The sequence below is a fragment of the Falco naumanni genome, chromosome 3 (genome assembly GCF_017639655.2).
Source record: "Falco naumanni isolate bFalNau1 chromosome 3, bFalNau1.pat, whole genome shotgun sequence".
Lineage (NCBI taxonomy): Eukaryota > Metazoa > Chordata > Aves > Falconiformes > Falconidae > Falco > Falco naumanni.
This window is the reverse complement of record NC_054056.1, coordinates 108,608,591-108,619,053: the sequence shown is the minus strand read 5'-3', so window position 1 is coordinate 108,619,053 and position 10,463 is coordinate 108,608,591. Positions and strand designations below refer to the sequence as shown.

The following is a 10,463-nucleotide window of genomic DNA, read 5'->3' as shown; positions in this document are numbered from 1 at the left end:
GGCTCTGCGCCTTTGGGGCCCCCACCTCTGCTGTGGAACGCCAGACGGTGACGCATGCCCTGCTCAAGGCTGCTGGCCGGCACCTTCAGGCACTACAGGACGCCCAGATTTCCGAAATCGGAGTGTCTTCTGCTTTAGGAAAACCATGGGGTTAAATATAGGAACAAACAGGAAAATGACGAGGAAAATCCCCAACGCTCTATTGTGTCACCACGTGAAGAAACAACCTCGCTGACTCTTTGGCAGCTGCCGAAGCACTGTGCCGGGCTCGTGATGGCTGCCTGGCCCCGGGGCTTGTGGCCAGCTGTCCTCCATGCCCGGGCCCTGCCTGCCGAGTGTCCCGCTGGCACCGTCCGTCCCCACTGCCACGGGCTCTGCATCGCGTCGCGCTATTGCCAGTGTTGGGGTGGGAAGGAGCTGTTCCACGAGCTGAGAGCTTTTGGCCTGGCTCGAGGGATCCACACCTGGCTTAAGCAAGTCCCAGTTAATTAGTTTAATGAAGGGCTGTTTGCATTTCCTGGGGAAGCCAAACAAAGCTGCCCTCGGTTAAGCAGAATGGCCCAGATAAAGAAAAATGGATTTCAACGAGAAAAACCAAAATCGTTTTTTTCTTTAGGAGGCTTTGGAGGGGGCCTGGCTGGGACAAGCCGCAGGAGGAGCACAACCCACTGCCCTCAGTGGCCGCGGCAGGGGGACAGAGGTGCCAGAGGGAACCTGAGGTGGGATGGAGGCACCTGGTTTGGGGCAGGGTCTCCTGCCCCACAGCAATGGGGGCTGTGGTGGTCCCGCCTCTGTGTCCCTCTGTCACAGGAGTCACTTCCCTTCCTGACACCTTCTAACCGGCCATGCACTCTGTGGCCGGATGAAGTTTGAGCTCAAAAAAAGGGGAAACTTTAACAAAAATCCTGGCTTTCGTCAGGAAACATTGAACTCGGGTTCAAATGTTGAAGATCTTTTGGGAGAAGTCGTTTGGCTTCGTGTCTCCTGGGAGCAGGATGAGCCCCAGCTGCATTTGGTTGGGGTGTGTCTGCGTGGTCTTCTGTGCATCTGGGGCTTGGTGGGTGGATGGAAACCCTGCCAGGAGGAGGAGGAGGTGCTGAAGAGGAGGAAGAAGAAGAAGCAGAAGAGAAAGAAAAAGGGGTGAAAGAAAAGTAGGAAGAAGAAAAAGAGGAAGAAAAGGGGGAATAAGGGGAGAAAGAAGAAAAAGAGGAGAAAGAAGAAGAGGAAGAAGAAAGAAGAAGAAGAAGAAGAAAAGGAGGAAGCAAAAAAGGAGGAAGAAGAAGAAGAGAAGGAAGAAGAAAAGAAAGAAGAAGACGACTAAGAAAAAGAGGAAAAAGAAAAAGGAGAGGAAGAAGAGGAAGAAGTGGAAGAAGAAGAGGCAGAAGAAGAGGAGGAGGAGGGGAGGTTGCCCTCCCTGTGCCCACCCCAGGCCACAGCATGGCCTCCGCTCACCCCCGGAGCTGTTCTGGCTTTGGTGGTGAAGCTTTTGGAGACGTTGGGTACCACGGGGCCACCCCACACTGATGCCATCACCTGGGCGGCGAGGTGGGCATGTCAGATGGGTTCCTGGTCTTGTGGAGATGCCTGGCCGGCAAGTGAGAGCTGTGTGAGGCTGAAGGAAGGCAAGGGAAGGCCAGAGCCCCTGCGCCTCAGTGTGGGCTGGGATCTGACTGGCTGGGAGCAGCCTTGCGGAGAAGCCCTGGGGGTCCTGGTGGGCACCAAGCTGAGGAGGAGCCAGCAGCATGCTGGGCAGCGGTGGAGGCAGCAGGTCCTGGGCTGCTGACAGAGACTGAGGTGGCCATCCTGCTCTGCCCTGTGCCTGGCACCTTGTGTCCAGCTCCCCACAACTTGAGAAGGTTGTAAACATACCAGAGAAGGTCCAAAGGAGGCCATGAAGATGATCCAGGGGCTGGAGAGCCTGCCCAAGGAGGAAAGGCTGATGGAGTTGGGTTTCTTCTCTGTGGAGAAGGCTCAGGGTGGACCTCGCTGCGTACAAGGGGTGCTGTATGGGGTCTACGGGGCAGGGTTTTGGTAGTGGGGGGGCTGCAGGCATGGCTCCGGTGAGAAGACACCAGGAACTGGCCCTGTGTTGGACAGAGCCAGCTCCAGACGCTCCAGGATGGACCTGCCGCTGGGCAAAGCTGAGCCCATCAGCGACAGTGGTGGCATCTCACGGGTGGAGACAGCGGGAGAGGAGCAGCCCTGTGGAGGCCAAGGTCAGGGGGGAAGGCTCCAGGAAAGATTCCCCTGCGACCCACGGAGCCCACGGTGGAGAAGTTTGCAAGGACAGTCTCCCATGGGTGGGAGCAGGGGAGAGAGCGAGGAAGACAATGTGGCAGAGCCGAAGCATCACAGACAGACCCCAAACCCTGTTCCCTGTCCCTCTGCAGGAGGAGGAAGAGGAGTTGGGAGTGAGACCAAGCCTGAGATGAAGGCAGGCAGGAGAGAAGATGTTTTAAAATGTTCTTATTTCTCATTGTCCTACGCTGGTATTAAGTGACAACAAATGAAATTAATTTCCCAGGGGTGACTCTGTGTTGCCACAGTGGTGGCCAGTGAGCGATCTCCCCGTCCTTGCCTGCACTCACAAGCTCCTCGTCCTATTTCCCCCCCCGCCGCATTGATGGCGGGGGGTGGCAGAGCGGCTGGGTGGGCGGCCGGCAGCCAGCCACTGCCAACCCGCCCTGGGCAGCCACGAGCAGATGGAAACTGCCGCTTTTCTAGGAGCTGTACGGCGAAGCCAGGGGGCACCAGGTGCAGGTGACACCAGGAGAGGTCTCATCTTGACCTGAGACGTGTTTTACAGCCAGAGTGATCGACCCGCGGGACAACGTGGTGGAGTCCCTGTCACCGGAGGGGACCTCACCCAGGCTCCTTCATCACAGAGGGTTGGACCAGGCCATCTTGGAGGTCCCCATCCCACCTGGGCTGGGATCAGCCTGAGCTTTGGGTGGACCTGGGTGGTTCCTCAGCTCCTCAGTGCTTCCTCAGCCAGTGGTTCCAGGGATCCCAGCTGACACGCTGCTCCCCAGCAACTGGGGATGTCCCCAGCAGCACCCACCGAGCCAGGTGCCCCCAGAAGTGGACGAGCATTGGGGTGACCTGCTGGGAACAGTCTGTCCCAGCATCACTGGGGGCATCAAACCGTTTAGTGAAGGAGCAGCTTCTGGAGGCAACCACCAATGGCAGCACCTCGTCGCACCTGTGTGGAAGGTGGCACATCCCCTGCAGAGGACCCTGTTCCCACCGGTGACCCTGCGGGTGTTTTGGGGTGCCCCGTGGGGCCGTGGCAGCGTGGCATCCCTGGCTTCTGCCACTACCTGCAGCAGCTCGGCAAAGGCTTTTGGCAGCGCAGGTTGCTGGGGGGAAGGAGGAGCTGCGAAGCGCCTGTGGGCCACTGGGGCTCGTTGCCCTGGCACGATGCCGGCTGTGACCTGGCACGATGCCGGCTGTGACCGGCGCCAGCTGAGCTCTGCCTTCCCCACACCAGAGATGAATGCCCAGCAATACCAGCCCTGATGGGTGCAGGGTGGAGGAGGGATGGATGCTGGGGATGGCGGCTGGGAGCCAAACCATCAGATACTGGTTTTAGCCACAAACCCCACCTCCTCTCCATATCTACTCCCCCATGCCGCCTCACTCCCACCCGGCGCTGTGCCGGCACCGCGGCCGCCCCCTGATCACACCCCGGCTGCGGTGGCCAGAGCTGGGGCATCGTGCGGGGAGGTTTATTCTTTTATTGCCCTTAGCGAGACCACCCGGTCACAGGGGTATTGGCTGCGATGCCAGCATTGCCGGTGCGGCCAGAGGTGACCGGTGGCACCTGCTTCTTACAGAAGATGAGCAAAGCCTGCAGCTCTCGGGGCTGCCGGTGGCTTTCCCGGCAACGCCACGTGCTGCTGGGACAAGCTTGTCCTGGAGCTGGACTGTTTGTACCGGAGCAATCACTGTTGCTGGCCTCACTCACCCCCAGCTGGGGCTTTCCCAGCACGAGGTGCCGGCCGTCCCAGGGTTTTCCCAGCTGCACTTCCCGGTGCCAGCCCTGGCACGGCTGGAGGGCTCCTGCCACCCCACCTGTAGGGCAAAATGCAGGTATCCCCCAGCCCAGGTGGGACGCAACCCCCCAGCCCCCAGCCCCGGAGGATGATGCCTTATCCATGAAGCCACTTGGCCCAACTGCCTGCACAGTGGGCGCATGGCACCGTGTGCCAGGGTCACTGCCAGGGGCGCTGATGGGCACCAGCGCGTTGCTGGTGGTACCAGGGGGGCATGAGGCGGCTGGTGGAGCTGTCGGCCTGGTTGCACTTTGGCTGTGGGAAGAGGTCACGGAGGTCGCGGCACCGTGGCATACGCTGGGATGGGTGCCAGGATGGCCGCCCTGCCCCACCCCTGCTGTGGCATGGCTGTGCCAACACCGGGCACGGGGGCACCGGCAGCAGGAGGCTATGGGGCAGCCAGCCATCTCCTGGGACATCGGCACCTGCTGTGCTGCGGTTGGGCTATACTGTTCCACGCCAAGCCACCATGCACCGTGCCATGCTGTGGGGTACCACGCTGTGCTGTGCCGTGCCACGCCATGTTGTGCCATCCCATGCCATGCTGTGCCATCTCATGCCTTGCCATGCTGCTCAGCACTGATGCATCCATGTCTGTTGGGCACCACCACAGTGCTGCAAGACACGGCCAGCAGCCATGACAGGGCCACCATGAGTCACTGCATCCCCTCACCGGTGGGCAGCGAGGTGCCAGCAGTGCCAGCAGGGCTGGCAGGGCTGTGGCAGGGCTGACACCCCTCCAAGCACCAGCACTGTGGGTGTGAAGGGACAGCTGCTGCGGGCACCGGCACCTCTCACGTCCCTGTGTCACAGGCACCGCACCACACAGGTGGCGACCTGCTTGGCACAACGCCGGTGTGGGACATAGTTCCTTCCCGGTGGGGTGTCACGGGCACCCTGTGTGCCAGGGAGGGGTGCTGGGGCAGCCAAGCACCCCTGGGGGAGCAGCACACCCAAGGGTGAGCCACGCACCTGATCTTGGTGCTTGGGCTTCAGGCAGGGACCGGGGGCGAGCCTGGCACCCAGGGGCGAGCCCGGCACCCAAGAAGTTGAGCTGAGCCCCAAGGGTTACCCCAGCACCCAGGGGTGGGCCCAGCACCCAGTTGTAAGCTGAGCACCCGACAGTGAGCTGAGCCCCTTGGCGTGAACTGTGCACCCAGGGGTGACCCCCAGCATCCATGGGTGACCCCAGCACCTGAGCCAGGTGCCGGAGGTGAGCAAGGTGCCCGGGGAGGTCCCAGCACCCGGGGCTGGCCCTAGCACCTGCGGGTGACGTTCGCACCCGGGCATGAGCTTCACACGGCAGCCGGTGCCAGAGCTGTGCCAGGGGCTGGGTGGGGGGACACCAGTGCCCAGGGTGGGTGTACCAGCACCCAGGGTGGGGTACCAGCACCCATGGCGCAGGTGAGGGTGGGGGGTGCTGGCAGCAGAGCGGGGACTCGGGGGGGCCGGGCGCGGGCGCAGCTGCTGTGCCGGGCCCTGAGGAATGGTTAACCCGGGGCAATCTCACCCCGAGCCAATCACCGCCACAGCCCCGGGTGCTTTTACAGCCCTGGCGCCCCACGGCACACCGGCATCAGCACCGCCTGGGCAACCCCTGGCTTGGCGGCACTGCGGCCCACCGGTGCTCTGTGCCACAGGGACCCTGGTGCCATGACCCTGCTGCTGATCCTGCTGACCCTGGGCCTGGGGGCGAGCAGCCAGGAGCCCCCCGGTGTCACCGAGCTGGTGGCAGCACTCGAGGCCCTGCTGTCGTCGGGAAGCGGGTCCCTGCCCCACAGCGCGCTGCAGTCCCTCGTGGACATCGCTGCCAGCCGTGCGCAGTGCCACACCGGGCCGTGTGGAAAGGTGAGTGCCCGCGCCGGCAACGCCGGGCCGTGTGGAAAGAAAGGCAGGGCGGGCAGTGAGGGTCAAACTCCAGCTCGCCAGCGTGCCATGGCGCGGCACAGCACGGCACGGCACGGCTCGGCATGCCTCAGCACCACACAGCACTGGGCAGCGGTGCGTGGCACGACATGGCGCTGCCTGGCCTGGCCTGGCATGGCGTGGCGTGGCACAGCACCGCGTGGCACCATGCCGTGGTGCATGGCACGGCACGGCACTGCCCGGAATGCCATGCAGCACTGTGCTGCAGCACTGCACAGCACTGCGTAGCACCATGCGGCAGCGCACGGCACAACTGGGCAAGGCACAGCACAAGGACGCAGTTCTGAGCCTCGTCACCCCCTGCACCTGCCCCAGGGGTCCCTGTGGTGCTAGTGCCTCTGTGAGGGTGTGGGGGGCACCAGGGGTCCCCAAACCCCATGGGGTGCACAGCCATGCCGTGCCTGCCCCTGTGCCCTGGGGACTGGCCCTGCTGCCCTGGGGTGCTTCTGCCCCCTGCTCTTTCTGGGGTGCCCAGGGGGTCCCACGGCGGGCTTTTGGGGTGCCCATGGGGCTGGGGGCCCCTGTAGGGGTGCCAGTGTCAGTCCCACTGTGCCCAGTATCCCTGTGCCCAGTGGTACCATTGAACCCCCGGCACCCGGACCCCACAGCACCCTAACCCCATGGCACCTTGACTCCCCTGGCCCCAGAGCACTCTGACCCCCATGGCACTGTGACCCCCAGCACTCTGTCCCCATGGCACCTTGACCCCCCCTGTCCCTGCAGTGCATCTCTGGGGGCGCCATCCTGGCACTGGCAGGGAAGCCGGGTGCCACTGCCCAGCTGGAGGCCACCGACCTGCCCTGGGTGGGCGCCGCCGTCCTGGCCACCCTGTGGGACCCCCCTGCCTCCTGCACCGACGCCGCCTTGGGGCTCTGGGCTGCCCGCACACAGGCGCTGCACCGTGCCTTCACCGCCACTGCCACCAGCACTGCCACTGCCACCAGCACTGCCACCAGCACAGGCAGCGGCAGTGGCGGCCCCAGCTTGTGGGAGGTGGCGGCACTGCTGGCAGCCGTGCAGCCCAACTACCGCAGCAACGACAGCCACGAGGTGAGGGGACGCGTGGCACAGGGGGGACACTGGGGGCCATGGGATGCAGTGAGGGGACACACCGCACCGCCACAGGCAGGTGTGCCCTCAACATAGACAGATGTGCCCCGGGGAGGTGACGCATAGCACAGCCATCACTGCACAGACACATGCACCCCAGGGAGGTGACACTAGTGGCACGGCCGACACAGTGTGGCCACATGTGCCTTGGGGAGGTGACCCCTGTGTCACAGCCACCATTGCACAGCCCCCCGCACCCTGGGGAGGTGACACGTGGCACAGCCACCATTGCACAGCCACATGTGCCCCGGGGAGGTGACACGTGGCACAGCCACCATTGTGTGCCCCCCTGTGCCCAGGGGAGGTGACCACCATGTCGCACTGTCACATGTGTGGCGGGGGTGTTGGCGGGGGTGCACGGTGTGGTGCGGGCGGTGACGGCGGTGTGGTGCAGGGCTGCGTGGATGCAGCGGGCGTGCTGGCGGCAGGGGCGGCAGTGTCACCACGGGTGGGGGCCGGGCGGGTGCTGGCGGCCCTGGGTGCCCTGGTGCTGCACGGCCGCTGCCTGCGCCCCCCACCCACCCCCAGCTTCTTCCTCCATCACTTTGGCCGTGGCGGCCTCTCACCAGTGGGTGAGTGGGGGGTGGTTTGGGGTGCTGTGGGGCGATGCGGGGTTATGTGGGGCGATGTGAGGTGATGCGGGGCGATTTGGAACAGTGTGGGGTGCTGTGGGGCGATGTGGGGTGATGTGGGACGCTACGGGGCTATGTGGGGCTATGTGGGGTGGGGGGCAGTTGCCCCCTGAGGGGGCAGGGTCATAGGGGCAGCCAGGTCCTACTGGTGGCAGGGGGTGGGGGGGCGGTGCTAGTGTGGGGCAGGGATCTTTGGGGTGGGGGAGATGGGGCAGGAGTGATAGGGCTGTGGGGCTGTGGGGTGGGAGGGTGTGGGGCAGAGCGTGGGGCAGGGGATGTGGGGCAGGGGGTGTGGGGCAGGGGGTGTGGGGCAGTCTGTAATGGCACCTGGCAGGGCTGAGCGTCCCTATGAGCAGCCACCCAGGGGCCACACCCAGGCCTGGGGCCCCCTCCGACCATGGGGACATGGACCGGGACAGGGACAGACACCCCATGGTGCTGCCCCTCCCCCACACTCAGAGGCAGCCCCAGGACACGGTGAGTGGGGGCATGGGGAGGGTCAGAGGTCCCTGGGGGGGTCAGGGTGCTCATGGGGGGGTCAGGGTGTCCATGGGGGGGGGTCAGTGGTCCCTGGGGGCATCAGGGTGATAGGGGAGGGATCAGAGTAATGGGAGGTCAGGGGTCCCTGGGGGGGGCAAGGGTCCTCAGGGGGGTCAGGGTGCCCTGAGGGAGTCAGGGTGCTGTGGGGGGGTCCCTGTTGGTGGTCGGTGCACGCCGGGGGTGTGGGTGCCTGGCACTGAGGTCATGCCCCCCAGAGGTGCCTGCCCTCCCTCACACTGCTGCAGGCCCTGGGGCTGCCCGGGGGGGGCGCACTGCCCCGGGGGCAGCTCCCACGCCTGCGCCCCACGCAGCAGCAGCAGCAGCAGCTCGCCTGCCGCCCCCCCTGCCGCCGGACCCCTACTGCTACCCGCGTGGCCACTGGCACCATGGCCACCAGCCCCACAGCCACCAAACTGATGGCCACCGGCCCCACAGTCACCAGCCCCACAGCCACCAAACTGATGGCCACCGGCCCCACAGTCACCAGCCCCACAGCCACCAACCCCACAGCCATGGGCCAGCTCAGCATTGCTGAGAGTAAGTGCAGAGGGGGACCAGGTCCTGCCATGGCATGGGGTGGCATTGCGCACCCCTGGGGACAGGGACAGTGTCCCACTGTGGCATAGGGTGGCATCTCCTAGACGCAGGGACAGTGTCCTGCTGTGGCATGGGGTGGGGACAGTGTCCTGCCATGGCATGGGGTGGCATCTGCTGCTCTGGGGGCAGGGACCATGTCCCCTGTGGCTTGGGGTGGCATCACCCAGCCCTGGGGACGGGGACAGCATCCTATCATGGCACGGGGTGGTATCTGCTTGCTGTTCTGGGGCTGGGAGCATACTCCTGCTGTGCCTGTATCCCTGTGCTGCGACGGCCCTGTCCCTGCAGGTTATGTGCTGGGGTCCTTGGCAGGGCTGGGGCTGTCCCTGTGCCCGCTGCTGGCGCTGGCGCTTCTGCGGTGTCCCCTCTGCCACCGTGCCCAGCGCTGCCTGCGCCCACTGCTTCTGGGGCTGGCAGCCGGCGCCCTCACCGGGGACGCCCTGCTGCACCTCCTGCCCCAGGTGGGACATGGGGGGCATGGTGACATGGTGGGGGCACAGAGACATGGGGACACAGCAGGGACATGGGGGGACATGGCAGGGCACAGCATCATGGGGGTATCAGAGGGACATGCGGGAAATGTGGGCATGGGGACACAGCAGGGGCATGGGGACATGGCGGGGTTGGGGACACAGGGGGACATGGGGCATGGGGACACAGTGACATGGAGACACAAGGTCATGGAGGGGCAATGGGACACGGTGGGACATGGGGACACAGGGGGGCAGGGAGGACACGGGGATGTGGAGGGAACATGGGGGGGAAACGAGGCCACAGAGGGAACGGGAGGGGGCACATGTTGAGGGGGGACGCGTGTGCCCGCTGGCGTGGCAGTGCCCATGCATGTGCAAATGTATCGATGCGTGTGCTCTTGTGTGCGTGTGTCCCTGCATGGGCGTGTTTGTGCTGGGCATGTGCTGACATGGGTGCGATTTTGCAGTCGCGTGTGTACGCACACGTGTGCGCGCTGCCCTGTGTGCGTGTGCACGCACACGGGCCTTTTTGCACAGCCCCACGTTTGGGCACATGCAGACTGGGCACCTGCGGCCGTGCACGCACGTGTGTAAGCCTGTGCGTGTGTGCACACGTGTGTGTGGGGCTGGGCTGACCCCTGCCCCCCTGTGCTGCTGCAGTTCCTGGGGCTGCACACCCATGGTGGGGGTCCTCGTGCCCACGACGGGGGTCCCGAGCTGCCCTGGACACTGGTGGCCGTGCTGGGTGGGCTGTATGCCGCCTTCCTGCTGGAGAAGCTGCTGGGAATCCTGCTGCCCCCCCGGCCAGAGGTGGGGGCTGTGGGGCAGGGTGGGGGTGTTGGGGGCAGGGAGCCCTGACTATGGGGCAGGGGCCATGGAGCTGTATCCGTGGGGCAGGAGACCCACACGCCCCCTGCCCCCAGGTGAAGGCGGACGAGAACAGTCTCAGCCAGAACCCCCTGGAGCTGCAGAACCGGGGTACAGCACCGCTCCCCGCCCCCCCATCCCCTCGGGTAAAAAGGGAACCCGACCCAGGTGGGACTCGAACCCACAATCCCCAGCTCCGGAGGCTGATGCCTTATCCATTAGGCCACTGGGCCGCTGCGCGGCTGCCGGCGGGGCCGAGCTGC

The 10,463-nt window shown here is 64.9% G+C and overlaps 1 non-coding gene across 1 annotated transcript; it reads right to left on the bottom strand.

Moving 5' to 3' along the window:
* Positions 1–10,360: 10,360 nt before the first annotated feature.
* Positions 10,361–10,433, bottom strand: TRNAR-CCG. The gene has a single exon. It is a non-coding gene; the product is annotated as a tRNA-Arg (tRNA).
* Positions 10,434–10,463: the final 30 nt, after the last annotated feature.